This window comes from Vipera berus, assembly GCF_964194415.1.
Source record: "Vipera berus genome assembly, chromosome: 4".
NCBI classification, from domain to species: domain Eukaryota; kingdom Metazoa; phylum Chordata; class Lepidosauria; order Squamata; family Viperidae; genus Vipera; species Vipera berus.
In genome coordinates this window covers 21900674-21915838 of record NC_138206.1, presented here as the reverse complement: position 1 = coordinate 21915838, position 15165 = coordinate 21900674, and positions in this window count along the sequence as shown.

Here is a 15165-nt window from a genome sequence, read left to right as displayed (position 1 = left end):
AAAGACTAGATTTTTGTTCATGCAAATGGATCATTCTGGGATTGAACATTTGTAGAATGTTTGTATTTGTGAGGCTTTATGCAGGCAATTTTTTTTGGAATTTAGGATTATTTTTTTCTTAATTTCCAACATTTTAGTGTCTTCCTGAACATTTTGCAGTAGCTTTAGCGATCTGTAGAAATAAATGTAAATTCTATGGAGTTGTGCAGCTTAGATCAGTAGTTTTAAATGGACTTGAATTTTTTTTTTTAAAAAAACCAACCATATGTTTTTAGATATATTTTATGACATCCTATAAAGTTGCCTACACTGGTTTTTGCATCATGTCACATGTCATCTTTTTACAATTTCATTGCATTTCATTTGCAGTTTAAATAATAAAGGCCTGCTACAGCCTTCTTCAAATGATATCTGTTAATCTTGCAATGGAAACACTAATTATTCTTATGATAAGAGTTTAATCCTTGAAATGTATCACAGTTACCCAATTAACTGTAATGTTAAAGATACAGTTCTGCAAATTGTTTTAAAAGATTTAAGAAGGTGCTTTAACTTTAATCTTCCTCTGCTTTCCCAGGGTGTAGAGAAGAAGAAAATAAGAGAAACTGCTCAAGGTAAGTGAGAAGTGCTAACAAAGGATATACTCAAAATACAACTGTAAAAATCCCTATGAAGAAGAAAACAAAACTGAAGAATCTAAAAAGGGCCAGTATAACTTTAAAAAAACCTTTCTGAAAATAGAAAAGGACACATATAGGAGGTGAAAAGATGAACAGCAAACCAGGAGACTGTGAGTTCTAGGCCTTCCTTAAGCACGAAAGCTGGCTGGCTGGTTTTGGGCCTGTCACTTACTCTCAGCCCAACTCACCTCACAGCATTGTCCTTTTTTTAAAAAAAAATATTTTGTTCAGGACAAAGCTAAAGTACAAAATACAAAACTCAAAAAATATATATCCAAGAAGATAAAAAAGAAGAAGAAAACATAAAACACAAAACAGTCCAAGCATTAAAAAAGTGCATCACACAAACATTATACACATATTATGCCCTCTGGTTGAATACTGATTCATATATTATTACAATATTAGTTCCCACCCTTTGCGAAACAGGCCTTTCCAAATTTTTTAAACTACTAAATCTATTTGCAACCTGTTGACTGTCTTCCATATGTTATATTAAGGACAAAGGAGTTAACAGGGAAAAAAGTAATAGTGAAACAGAACAAAATTAAAATTTCAAAACTCTCTATTAACAAACTGTTATTGTAATCCATTCATAGGATGGAATCTTAACTATCCCAAATCATCCCAAAAGTTATAAATTGTTCTGGGTCAAATATCCATGTTTGTTTCTTGTCATTTGTTTAATTAAATGTAGTAACCTCTTCTGGGGGGAAATAGGAGGAAGCAGTATTAGGTATGTGCCGCCTTGGGTTATTTATAAAAATAATATAGGTGAGATAAAAAAAATCTTTTAAAAAAGGTAAGTACAGAACAGTACAGATGTAACTGTAGAGATAGTATCAGGAAAGCCAGACTTTAGAATGATCCAAGATTGACAAATGATACAGCCGAGAATAAAAATAAATTTTTCGGATAGGCTTGGAATAAAAGGGAAGAAAAAAGAATTAGTACAGTATAACAGTTGTACAATAAAAACAGCAACATTCTTGCCAGTTATATAGAAAGAAGTGTTGAAGGAAAAGTCTTCATCATGGTTCAGTTGAAGCCGGGAATAAACAACATGGCGACTGCTTTAGAAAGAAGGTTGCAGTTTATTGAAGAGGAGAGCCAGACAGAAAGATGGCTCTGGAAGAAAAGAGAGCGAGCACATGTAGGGTGTGGGTTTTTATACCCTCTGGAGCCTTTTGTTTGGAGTTATTCCTGTGGCATGAACTTTGACCTGAGTCTGAGTGTGCCTTTCTGGTATTCTGATGGTGGTGGGTTAATCCTATTATGTCCCAAGGGTCATATCCTGGGGCTGGGGCTGAGGACTCTTAGATTTTTGGTGTTGATTCTAGGGATCTTTCTTCCTAATCCCAGTTTCCTGGCTCTAGTCTTTCTGACAAGATTATCATCTGCATTTCTTTCTGCTTGGGGGAGGGATACTTGAGGCTATTAAGAAAACTGGGAATGCTTTTCTGCCTTTTTAAGATCCTTTAAAGAAATATATTTTTCTGCCCTTTTAATATTCCCTTCTCTGTGTGGGGGTGACTTTCCACAGAAGAAAAACTATTCAAATCCTATTTTACATCAGGTTTCTTCAATTTATACCAGGATGGTATAAATTCCATCAGTCAATTGTGAAAAATGGGATAAAAGGGAACATTTGAGATTGTCAGAAACATAATCAAGGAAGAATATTTTTAAAAATACATCAGAGCAAGATAACTTGTTTTCTAGGTTAGTTACACAACTGCTGCATAGGATGACCCTGGAAAATCTCTCAGATACTGATCCAGAAGATGGGAACAGAAATAGTGGGTACTCTTTGATATATCCATGTAACATTGCTCTTTTGTGGGCTGCATTGGCTAACTATAGGCTTCCAGTTGTAATTCAAGATCATCTCTAAAATCTTTCATGGCACAGGGACTTTCTCTTTACAATTAGCCCATCCTAGATGATCTGACAAGGCTGGCATGCTCTTGGCCCCAACAATTAAACACTGCATCATATGGGATGCAGAAACATACTTTCTATGTCAAAGCCCACGAGGGATTAGCAAATTTGGAGATGTCCACAAGTAGTATTTCACCACTCCGCTACCCAATCTAATTCAACAAGGCTTTTGCTATACTGCAGCCTAAGGTAAACTTTGTCCTTTGTATGTTATGTTCTGATCCCACCTGCACCTGTGTACAATATTCATATATTGTTGGAAAGTCTGGAAGCAAAACTAAAGCTGCTTTTCATGTGTGCATGCTGTGCTTAAGGTGAAATTGCTTTGGTAGAACAAATATACACAGGACTATATTCTTAGCTTTTTCAGCCAGACAGTCTAACCATGTAAGAAAGAATGCTCCTTGGAATTAATGTTTCTGATTAATTTTTCTTTGTTTACGTTACAGATGGAGGATTATAATGGAACTGCAGATGTGGGGAACACAAAACTTTGTATTTATATATTCCAACTCCTTGCCACACGTCAAATGGATTTTAAAAACTGAGGAAGAAATTTGTAGCTGCAATCACATTTGAAGTTATACAAAGAATTTGAGTGTTTCCAAATGAGAAGTAATCTGAAAAACATTTTTGAGAAACAAGATACAAACATCACAGACAGAAGGAATAAGCAATGCACTTTTCTTGATGCAAAATGTTTTTAATATTCAAAAGCTACGTTCTTAAGAGAAAAAGCATACCCAGGTTATAGAGTTATATCAGCACACAAATTTGAACATTTGTTGTATGAACAGCATCATTATACCTTTCCTGGATGTTCTCATGGAAACTTCACCAAAAAAATATTTCATTAACTTTTCAAGCCAGGAGATGGTGAATTCTAGTCATAAAAACCAGCTGGGTGACTTTGGTTCAGTCACTTTGGTTCAACCAACCTCACAAAGATGATGCTGTGAGGAAAATAGGAGAAAGATGGAGTTTTAGTTGTGTTTGCCGCCTTGAGCTATTTATAAAATGAATAAAGGTGGGATATAAATAAATAAACCTACTTTAATCATCCCACCGGCATGTTTTAGGCCATTATCATCCTTTGGGCCAGTCATACTCTGAATGTTTATGGATAAAAGGGCAGCAAGGTAAAAGTTATTTAAAGAATTATTATTAAATATATTAATTACTATTGAATTCCACTGAACCTTAATTCTTAGGGAATAGGGAAATATATAGGGAAATATTTGAGATATGTTGGGGTGGCATGACTGGGAACTCTGAAATCGAACTCCACATGTGGCTGGTGCACATCTAGGCACCGGCCATTTTAGAACTCTGTCAGCTATATTCCCATAACATTCAGTGAAGCTAGTGAAATCTGCTGAGTCATCATGATAGATGCTGCCTTACTTTCTGATTCTTTGAAATAGATTACTTCAGGCACCATTCATGTCAATGAAATTTACTTTAAAGAAAAACTACAATTTGGATAGCAGATTTTGATATTGTTTCCACTTTAATATCAATGCCGTTATGTATATACATTTTTGCAAATGTAACATACTATAAAAGATAACCATATGCTATAACATAGTATGTCTTCAATTCTGCTGGAGACTATTGAAAAGAAATTTGCACTATTACAAATATTTTGGCCACATACTGCACATCTGTTCTCTCCTATACAAATATGTATAAATCTAATACTGAAAAAAAGAGAGTAGGGTTATTCTGTTAATAAATCAGTGCATTGTTCTCTTTACCATGCCAAAATCTTTTTAAAGCTTCCAAAGTCAAAATGGAAACTTAGTTGTTATCTTTCATGTTCTTTTTACAATGTGCTCACTCAAAAATTATACTCTGAGAAAAGCTATCAGTGGATGTGACATACAGATGAATGAGAGTGTTTCAGTTCTGAGATGATAGAGTGGACTGGATTATTTTAGGTTGCAACTGAGAAAGTCCACTTCTAAATAACAACAACAACATCAAACATCCACATCTGCCTATTCCAGGTCCTTGGAAAGGACTTGATAGGTAGACAAAAATGCCAAATCCTGTTTGAACATCTGATTGACTGTGGGATGAACCATAACAACCATAACCGTAACAACAATAACAAAAACAAAAGCAACAACACAATGGAGGAAATACCATGAAGGCAATCAACACCTGGGCAATTCCAGTCATTAGGTACACAGCTGGAATAGTGGACTGGACTCAAGCACAACTAAAAGTCATCAGTAGGAAGACAAAAAAAAAATATAATGATAATGAATCCTCGTAGCAATATAGACAGGCTCTACCTACCAAGGAAAATAGGTGAGCTTGGAATGTTGTAAGTACATCAGATGGCTAAAGAAGAAAAATGTCTATTGGAAGAATATCTGAAGGACAGTGAAGAAGATGCACTGAAGTTAGTATTCCAGGAAGACTTACTGACTACTAAAGAAATCAAACTGGCTTACAAGAAAGACCAAATGAAAAAGAGAATGGAGGCATTAGAAGACAAAGCATTATGTGGCCAATACATTAAAAACAGCAGGGAAAACAGATCATAATAAGACCTGGCAATGGCTAAGAGCAGGAAAGTTGAAGAGACAAAAGGGCTAATTCTGGCTACACAAGACCAAGTCTTAAGAACGAATGCATACAGAGCCAGAATTGAGAAGACAGCAACAGACAGCAAATGCTGCCTATGCAAGGAAGTTGAAGAAACAGTGGGACACCTGGTTAGCTGCTGCAAGAAGATTGCACGGATTGATTACAAGCAATGACATGACAAACTAGCAACAATGCTGCATTGGAAGATCTGCAAGAAATATCATTTGCCTGCAAGCAAGAACTGTCATAGAAAGTCATAGAAAAGGAAGAAGCTAAATTGCTCTGGGACTTTACAATTCAAACAGGCAGGCACTTGCCACATAACACCCCAGACTTAAGAATTGTCTGTAAGAAAGACAAAAAAGTCTGGATAGTTGATGTGGCAGTCCCTGAATAGAATAGAATAGAATAGAATAGAATAGAATAGAATAGAATAGAATAGAATAGAATAGAATAGAATAGAATAGAATAGAGTAGAGTAGAGTAGAGTAGAGTAGAGTAGAGTAGAGTAGAGTAGAGCAGAGCAGAGCAGAGCAGAGCAGAGCAGAACAGAACAGAAGAATTGGAAGAGAACTTGTAGGTCATCTAATCCAACCCCCTGTTCAAGCAGGAGTGCCTACACCATTTCTGATAGGTGGCAGTCCATTCTCTTTTTGAAAACCTCCAGGGATGAAGCACCAACAACATCTGAAGGCAGTCTGTTCCATTGGTTGATTGTTCTCACTGTCAGGAAATTTCTCCTTATTTACAGGTTGAATTTCTCCTTGATCAGTTTCCATTTATTCCTTGTCTGGCCTTCAGGTGCTTTGGAAAATAGGTTGACCCCCTCCTCTCTCCAGTCCCTCAGATATTGGAACACTGCTATCATGTCTCCCCTGGTCCTTCACTTCACTAGACTAGTCATCCCCAGTTCCTGTAACCATTCTTCATATGTTTCATATGTGCCTCCAGTCCCCTAATCATTTGGTTGCTCTTTGCTGCACTTTTTCTAGAGTCTCAGCATCTTTTTTATAGTGTGGAGACCAAAATTGGTTTCAGTATTCTAGGTGTGGTCTAACTAAGGCTTTATTAAGTATCAGTTAATGCAACTTAGGATTGCATTGGCTTTTTTGGTTACTGCTGCACATTGTTGGCTCATATTTAATTGATTGTCTACTGAGACTTCAAGATCCCTCTCACAGTTGCTGCTTTTAAGCTACCCAGGCTTAAGTAGAACTAGAGAAGTTAACAAAATACAAAGACCTACAAATAGAATGACTGTAGCAAAAGCAAGCAAAGGTAGTATCAATAGTTTTAGGAGCCCTGAGTGCAATTCTGAAATAACCAAAGTACTATTTGGACAGCATTGGCATTGACAAATTCATCAGTCAATTGCAAAAGGCAGCTTTACTTGGAACATCTTCCATCCGGTGACGATATCTATAACACCAATAACATCCAGATCTTTCTATCCTAGGTCCTTGGAAATGAGTCAATATGTAGACAAAAATGCCAAACCCAATCTGAACATCTGGCTGACCAGATGATGCATGAATTGAAGAGAAAACAGCTAGAAAAAAATAAAAAAATATTGTGATTTGCAAATTGAAGTTGAGTGACTATGGAGGAAGAAATCGATGGTTGTACCAGTAGTACAATGGACTGCTGAATCATTAGGAAAGATCTTCAAATATTGTTTGAAAACATCTTGGCACCTTCTTACAACAGTTCTCTAATCATATTAACTTATTTTAGTATATTCTTTTAATTTTACTCGTTTCAAAAATAGGAAGTGGACATACTACTACTATTACTGTAATGAAAATGCCTTCATCTAGCAACATCTTTGATTAGTAGAATCCAAGGCTACTGCTAAGCTTGTAAGCCGCCCTGAGTCTTCGGAGAAGGGCGGGATATAAATGGAATTAAAATAAAAATAAAATAAAATAAAAAATAAGTAAGCAGTAGGAAGAACTAAAACTGATGAGTGGGGACATCTCAATTATCCGTTGAGGGTTTTCTAGAATAAATTGGTATGATTTGTATTTATTTAATGTATGTGCTACCTTTCTGTCCTGTTCCCATGGAATAATAATTCTGCTTGCCAGCCAAAAGACTTCAGGTGCTAAAATATTGTATCAACACTAGGGTGCGGCTTTCCCTGTTTTCTTTACATTGCACCTAACTGACGTCACGTGAAACCAGTTGATGCTTTGCTTTAAAGTACAGATTTGGGACTGGAAAAGCCCAGAAACAATGTTTTTCACACATGTGCCAAGCTCTTTAGCTCTGGTCTGTTTGTTTTATATTACCATTTTAGATTTTTTGTAGGATTTTAATCAAACCAAGCAAATTAAAGTTTTTGAACACCACATGTCAAGCAGAAACGAACCCCCTATCGAAGCAATCCCAGATCCAGAAGAAACATGTGATGTGGGTTTTGCCAAATAACTTGGAAAAGGAAAAAGACTAAAATGTGGGTTGGAAAAAAAAGTGATATGTTTTTAAAATTCAGCTGTGCAGTCAAGGAAAACATTTTGTTTCTGCAGCTTTTTCTAGATTATTTATAAATCTGCAAAACATTCTACAAGGATTTTTTATTTGTTTTCATGCCTTCAAATTGGTCCCTGTCAGCAGTTATATTTTATAAAAGATGAGACTGAGAAGTAAAAAAAAAGTTTTATGGTCTTGGGAAATAATGAAACCCATAGCAAGCCATTTCTGTAGAATTTAGTGAGCTTTCTTTCTTTCAAAACTATGTATTGTGGGTTTTGATGTATTAAAAATGCCACATACCTGAAACTTGTGCCAACAATACTGAACGATCAACCAGTTGTTGTCTTACAAGAGAAGAAACATTGGGGAGATACTCTGAAAATCTTGCATACAAAGCAGTAAATACCGAGACTGGTATCCACTTTCACCCTCAATTCTATGTCCATTGGATAAAAGTTAACTGTTTCTTCATCAACATCTGGAGTGTATTTTCTTGAAAACTAATTTTCCTGAAAATCCTGGAGCCCTACCAGATTGCTCCACCAAAAACCAGCAGCAAAAATTTAGTAGAATAACGTTTCAACTTTTTTTTTTGGAGTGGGAAGACAAAAATAAAAAAAGCAAAATAGATTACTTAAGATTTTTCTATGCTTAATGAATTGATTTTATGCAAATCCCTCCAAAACATGATCCCTACATCCCACATCAAATAGTTTGGTCTTTCTTGTCCAGGGAATAATACTGTCTCACTGACATCTCCCTAGAGCCCTCCAAAGGGGATTTTTTTTTTTTAAAATGAAGAGTTTCAAAACAACTTATTTAAGAACCCCACGTTTTCTTTTGTTTGAGTATCTTCCTTTGTTTTATTGTATTCTTTCTAAACTTGGTATGTGTTTAAATTAGTTATTTTTATTGCCATTCATGAGATATGTATTGGATTCAACTGAATCTTGAACCCCAAGAAAATTAAATACTTCAGACCAGGGCTTTTTTTGTCATAGAACGCTCAGAACGGAGTTCCGGTACCTTTTTTGGATGGAACCTTGTAGGGTAGGCAAGGCGGGTTGTATGACATGTGTGAGTTCCGGCACCTTTTTCTTTTACAAAATAAGCACTGCTTCAGGCCAATTATAGGGATCCATAAAATAGACTGGGATTATCTCCAAGAACAACACTGAAAATCACAAAGACTTTTGAGAGCTTTACAGGGAAAAGCAAGCTTCCCTGCAGAATATACTGTGCTGTTTGACAAGGTTATGAGCTGATGTGTTTGAAGGGCCTTCCTTGGAAGCAGAAATATAGATACTATTCTTCCATAATTATTTGTCCTCCTGTTTAGTTTTATCTAAAACATTCCATTTTAATCCATACATCTAAGGCCTTAGCTTTCTGCTAGAACTGTCACAGTTACTTTTTGTTAATATATAATTCTTACAAGGCAATATTACCATAATGTTCTTCTCTCCTCTTCTCCCCTAACATTACCTTTGAATGTAACTATCAAAATAAATCGTTTACTTTTGTCCTGTTAATTGGCAGATTTTTTAAATTATAAAATCTCTACAGTGTCAAGATGTGTTCACAGATATAGTGCACTATGTTTTTACACATGTTATAGATAAGAACTGTATTTGAGATATGGCAGATTTGATGTCTGTGCTGCAGATTTTTTTATTTTTTTAATTTTAATTCCATTTATATCCCGCCCTTCTCCGAAGACTCAGGGCGGCTTACAAGCTTAGCAGTAGCCTTCATTCTATGTATATGCCTGCTTATTAGGGCTTTCACACACACCCCCAAGCGGCATTATTACAAAGTCAGCTTATTGCCCCCAACAATCTGGGTCCTCATTTTACCTACCTCGGAAGGATGGAAGGCTGAGTCAACCTTGAGCCTGGTGGGATTCGAACCTGCACTAATTGCAGGCAGCTGATGTTACTTAAGGAGGCATTAGCCCACTGCTCCACCAAGGATCTCTTAGATATAGATATATATCATAGATATCATGTGATTCTATGGTTATCCAAAAACATTATAACCAGTTTTTTTTAATCAAAATTTAAAGGATAATTTTTCTACATATTTCATGAAATTGGGAAAGCTTCATACTTCAGAAAGATCTATTGCTCTGAAAATGTTATGGTATTATCTTAAGCATTAACACATTTACCATGCTAAATTATGGGAAGCATGCAGAGTTTAGGGCGGCAAGTTTGTGCTTTTCTGAGTTGAATTGGGCATCTTCTGATTCAATCAGAGTCAAATTGGATTGTATTCTGAATTATCAAACTGTGATCCAATGGCTGTCTTGAAAGTCCCTTGGACTGCAAGGAGATACAATCCTTGAATCTTGAAAGAAATGAACCCTGACTGTTTTTTTTGGAAGGAAAGGTACTGAAGCTGAAGCTCAAATATTTTGGCCGCCAACTGGGAAGAGAGAACTTGCTGGAAAAGACCCTGATATTGAGAAAGACTGAAGAAAAAAGGAGAAGGGACAACAGAGGATGAGACAGATAGAGTCATTGATGCTGTGAGTATGGGATTGGGAGGACTCTGGAAGACAGTGAAGGACAGGGAGGACTCGTGTGCTGTAGTCCATGAAGTCAGAGAGAGTCTGGCACAACTTAGGAAGTAAACAACAGCCCAATGGCTTTTCAACTTCTGAGATATCTGAGGTACTAGGACAGGGGTGTCCAACTGGCAGCCTGTTGGCCGGATGCGTCACACACAGGCCATGCCCACCCCAGCTCTGCAACGGAAAAAAACATTGTGATACATCACAATATGTCACATGACGTGATCGAGTTTGACACCTGTGTACTAGAACAACTTAAATCCTTTAAAACAGAAAAAAGCCCCTACTAATAGTTCCTATAGATGTTTGCTATCAACAAATCAGTTGGATATACAGATGCTGAGAAGTGAGTGGCATAAAGAATTAGAGTTTTATATATTTATATATCGTCTAGACCAGGGGTCAGCAACCTGAAACAGTGAAAGAGCCACTCGGAACCGGTTCCCTCACAAAAGGAAAAACTGGGAGCCGCAAAAAATGTGTGCGCATGCGCGTACATGCGTGCATGCGCAGAACAGGGTTTGACTGAAGAGTGGAGCCAAGGCGAGATATGCACCTACCCTGAATATTTGAATTGATTGGTTGAACTTTTTTAGTCCCACTTTTTTTTTTTGGACTGCACATGGCAGAGGACTGGGAGCCGCAGGAGACGGCTGAAAGAGCCGCATGCGGCTCCGGAGCCGCGGGTTGCAGACCTGTGGTCTAGACAATGTCTTAACGTCTATTAATGCAAGAATTGACGAGGTTTCTTAGATGAGCAGCAAAATGTCTTCAAGCAAAAACAAAGAAAGCTGGCTGTTGAAAAAGCACTTTTGGGACAACCATGACTGGATGAATCTCCTTAAACGTCTATAGCAAGAGTGTCAATGGACCTCAAACTATGACTTAAAGAACAAAAATATAATGTTTAAAATGTATTGGATTCCACTTCAATTGTATATGCATTCTGATGGAGATGTAAATAAGGGCAATGATTCTTTAAAAGACATTTTATGTTATCCTATACTTACTAAGTTTTGAGAGAAAGTAGTGTACTATATAAATATGACATACAACCAAAGCTAAATTTTTCAGAGGATAATATTCTCTTGAATTACATTCCTATTTCATAGAATTTGATAACCAAATAATGTAAATGGTTCTAAAGACTAATGTTGCAGCATTGGAAACCTAAATGTATGGCTCCTTTTATGCAATGGACTGAAAAGCTGATTACATTTGTCACCTATGAGCAGATTGCTTGTGGATGTAGACTTTGTATGGACAAATATGACCAATTATGGAACTCACACATACAAAATACAGCAGATTAAAAAGAATGGTAGTTATAAACATCATGGAAGATAAGTAGATATAAAATTGCAACTGTTAATTGTTATAAGGATATTTTTTGCTTTTTTGAAAGCACTTTTATGTATTTTTTTCTTGAGAATTTATGTATTTGTATTGTAATTTTCTTTGTGTTTTAGATCTTTTTCTTTTTCTGTTACTATGTACAGGTAGTCCTCAACTTGAAACAATTCACTTAGTGGCCGATGGAAGTTACAATGGCACTAAAAACAGTGACTTTTGACCATTGTTCACACTTATGATTTTTACAGCATCCCCATGGTCACATTCAGATGCTTGATGACTGACTCACATTTATGATGGTTGCAGTGTCCCGGAGTCATGTGATTAATCTTTGTGTCCTTCTGACAAGAAAAGTCAATGGGGAAGTGAGATTCACTTAACAATCATGTTACTAAGTTAACAACTGCAGTGATTCACTTAACAAATGTAGCAAGAAAAGTCATAAAATGGGGAAAAACTCACTTAACAAATGTCTCACTTAGCAACAAAAACTTTGGGCTCAGTTGTGGTTGTAAGTTGAAAACTTAAAAGTATATATATCTGGGCCTAAACTGAATCTTGTGAATGTTGTAGTTCAGAGAAGAGCATAGCTGATATACCCATCAAAGTGGTAAATAGATATTATTGCTTTTAGAGCTTATATTGGGCTGTTTTGATAGGGATGATTTTAGGAGCACCTCCAGATTATGTAGCTGGGGTTTTTTTGAAAGATTTTAACCCTATTAAGATCAAATACAGGTAATCTTCACTTAGTGACCAGTCACTTAGCAACTGTTTGAAGTCATGATGGACCTTCTCAGCACTATTTACGATTCAGTTCCAGAGTTCTGATGGCGGTGCCCGCCCCCAGTAAAGGGATTACATTTTGGGTGCTTGGCAACTAGCGTACATTTATCAGTGTTGGCAATGTTCCATAGTCATAGTGATTACTCTTTTCACTTCACAGAGTCAAGTGAGCAACATATAGATTTCCTAAATAAATAAATAAATCTTCCCCACAATTTTAGTATACAGACTCTATTGTCTCATTATTCTAGTCCTCTTGGATCTGATATCTTTCACTGGTCATTCTAGATAATGACAATTTCAATGTATCTGGAGGGTAACAGAATCTGAAAATTAATTACTGCTCTTCCTCTTAACTTTAGGATGCAATCCTGGGCACACAGTTCCCTTCTGAGATTTACTTGAGACTTTCCCCCAAACAGACCACACAGTTAATCAAACACATACAATTCTCGATAAAGGAACAGATGAAAATACAATTCTTCAAATAAATACAAAGGAATGCTGGTTATAAAGTTCTGGGAAGCCAATCTATATAATTTACATCACAGAAAAAATCCAGTTTGAGGGGTCCTTGGTGCTCTCTGAGCTTGCTTGTTTTCTTGCAGATGTTTCATTACCCTAATTAGGTATCATCATTCGTGCTAGTAAGGAGTGCTGTTTGCTGTCAGTTTATATTCTGGTGTCTCCTGTCTGTGTGGGTGAGAGCGATCTTAGAGATTCTTTGGTTGGGCTGTTTACCAATGGCTTTTTGGCAGTTAGGACACTGAGCTTGTCGATCAGAAGGTCGGCAGTTTGGCGGGTTGAATCCCGAGTGCCGCGTAGCAGAGTGAGCGCCTGTTACTCGTCCCAGCTTTTGCCAACCTAGCAGTTCGAAAGCACGTAAAAATGCAAGTAGAAAAATAGGGACCAATACGGTGGGAAGGTAACAGCGTTCCGTGCGCCTTTGGCGTCTAGTCATGCCGGCCACATGACCACGGAGACGTCCTCGGACAAGCGCTGGCTCTTCGGCTTTGAAACGGAGATGAGCACCGGCCCCTAGAGTTGGAAACGACTAGCACGCATGTGCGGGGGAACCTTTACCTTTACCTTGATTGGGGTATTGCTTACTTGATTCTTGATCTGAAGTTGATCTTGGAATTAATCTATGCTGATCTGAGTGCAGATTACTGATGGGGAGATGCTGGAGTCTTTTTCTCTTTTGGACTAGTTGATTGTCTCCGGTTTCTTAGGAATAATGTTTTATAGAAGGAATACTTCTGGCTTTACTGGAAAAGGAGTAGCTACAGTATATCTTAGGGCTAAAGGAGTAGTTATAAGTCTGGGAAGGGGGCTGCTCTTTTTGTCCCTCAGCATTTACTACTTGAAGCAAATGCCTCACTCTGACTAATAGTAGGGTTGGCCCAGCTTCCAAAGAATATTCATGCATGAAATCATACCTTGTCAATTCTCTAATTTTTCCAGATCCAAGCAACAATTTATCTTTACCTGATATATTTCCCAGAAGAAGCTTCTTGAATGAGAAGCAAAATGTCTTCAAGAAAAAACAAAGTCCAATTGCCTTTTGGAAAAAAAGCACCTTTGGGATAACCATGACCTGGATGACAGAGAATCTCCATAGAAATTTATCTTTATGTTTATCATATTTAGGAGATAGCTAATTATGAAAACCTGTAATTTCTTTCTTGGTTTGTAACGCAGCTTCTTCTGGTCTTACACTTCCTCTGTCCCTTTCATGCAATCTTCAAAAATTCAGTGCAGCATTACTAACCCAGTTCATGTTAGATAAATCTGTAGCTCATATCAAATCAGGGAAAAAAAATGAATAACAAAATACAACCCTCCCCAAATTTTAAAATAAAAATAGAATACATTCCAAAACAGAACACCATTTGAATATTTATTTTTGAATTTAAAAAATTCCAGATCAGCTGATGCTTTCCAAAACTCTGGGGCAGCATTCCCTATCTTAATATCCTTTAGGTATGCTGAGGTCTCATTAGACAAGTTGGCTGTGAACTGTGGGGGTTCAATTTCAACATATCTGAAGGTTACAAAGAAGAAAATATTATTATCACACAAAAGACCTGGCTACACTTTGTGACTTGAATATTTTCAGATCTTGCACATGTGCTATCCCTGCATTCTATTTCAACTGCAAACTTTCTCCAAGCAAAAAGAAGCTAATGCACACATTAAAGCACACTTTAATATGGAAATATGAAATGCAGTTCAGTCCCACTAGAGGGTGGTCTGGTCTCCTTCAGCTTAATAAAGAGGCACGCAACTATGTGAGCTGCTTCTATTAAGCCTGTCTGTACTGCATTTATTGGAGGGACATCAAAGGATTCTTGCTTCCAGCATTTTCCTATTCCTTTATGTCTTCTCAATAGTAAAAGTATCTTTTAAATTTCAAAAGAATTGCATAAATCCCTACATACCTCAAACTAAATAAATATTAGTATGTTGTTAAGAGCCACTGAAAACTACTGACGTACTCGGAAGAAGTCTAATGCCAGGATTCAGAAGAACAATGTTGTTTTTCTGCATGTAGACGTAATATCAGAGCCAAATGCTAAGTACTCCGTGGGACTAAATGGAGGCTGGAGATTACTAATGGTTTCCATGGTCAATAATGAGAGGCTGGACATTTCAAGCACTATGAATGCACCCTTCCTTATAAAAGGTCAACTGTTGACCATTGGCAATCTCAGCTCCACCTGCCATTATTCATTCCTTTGCCATTTGTGATCAGGG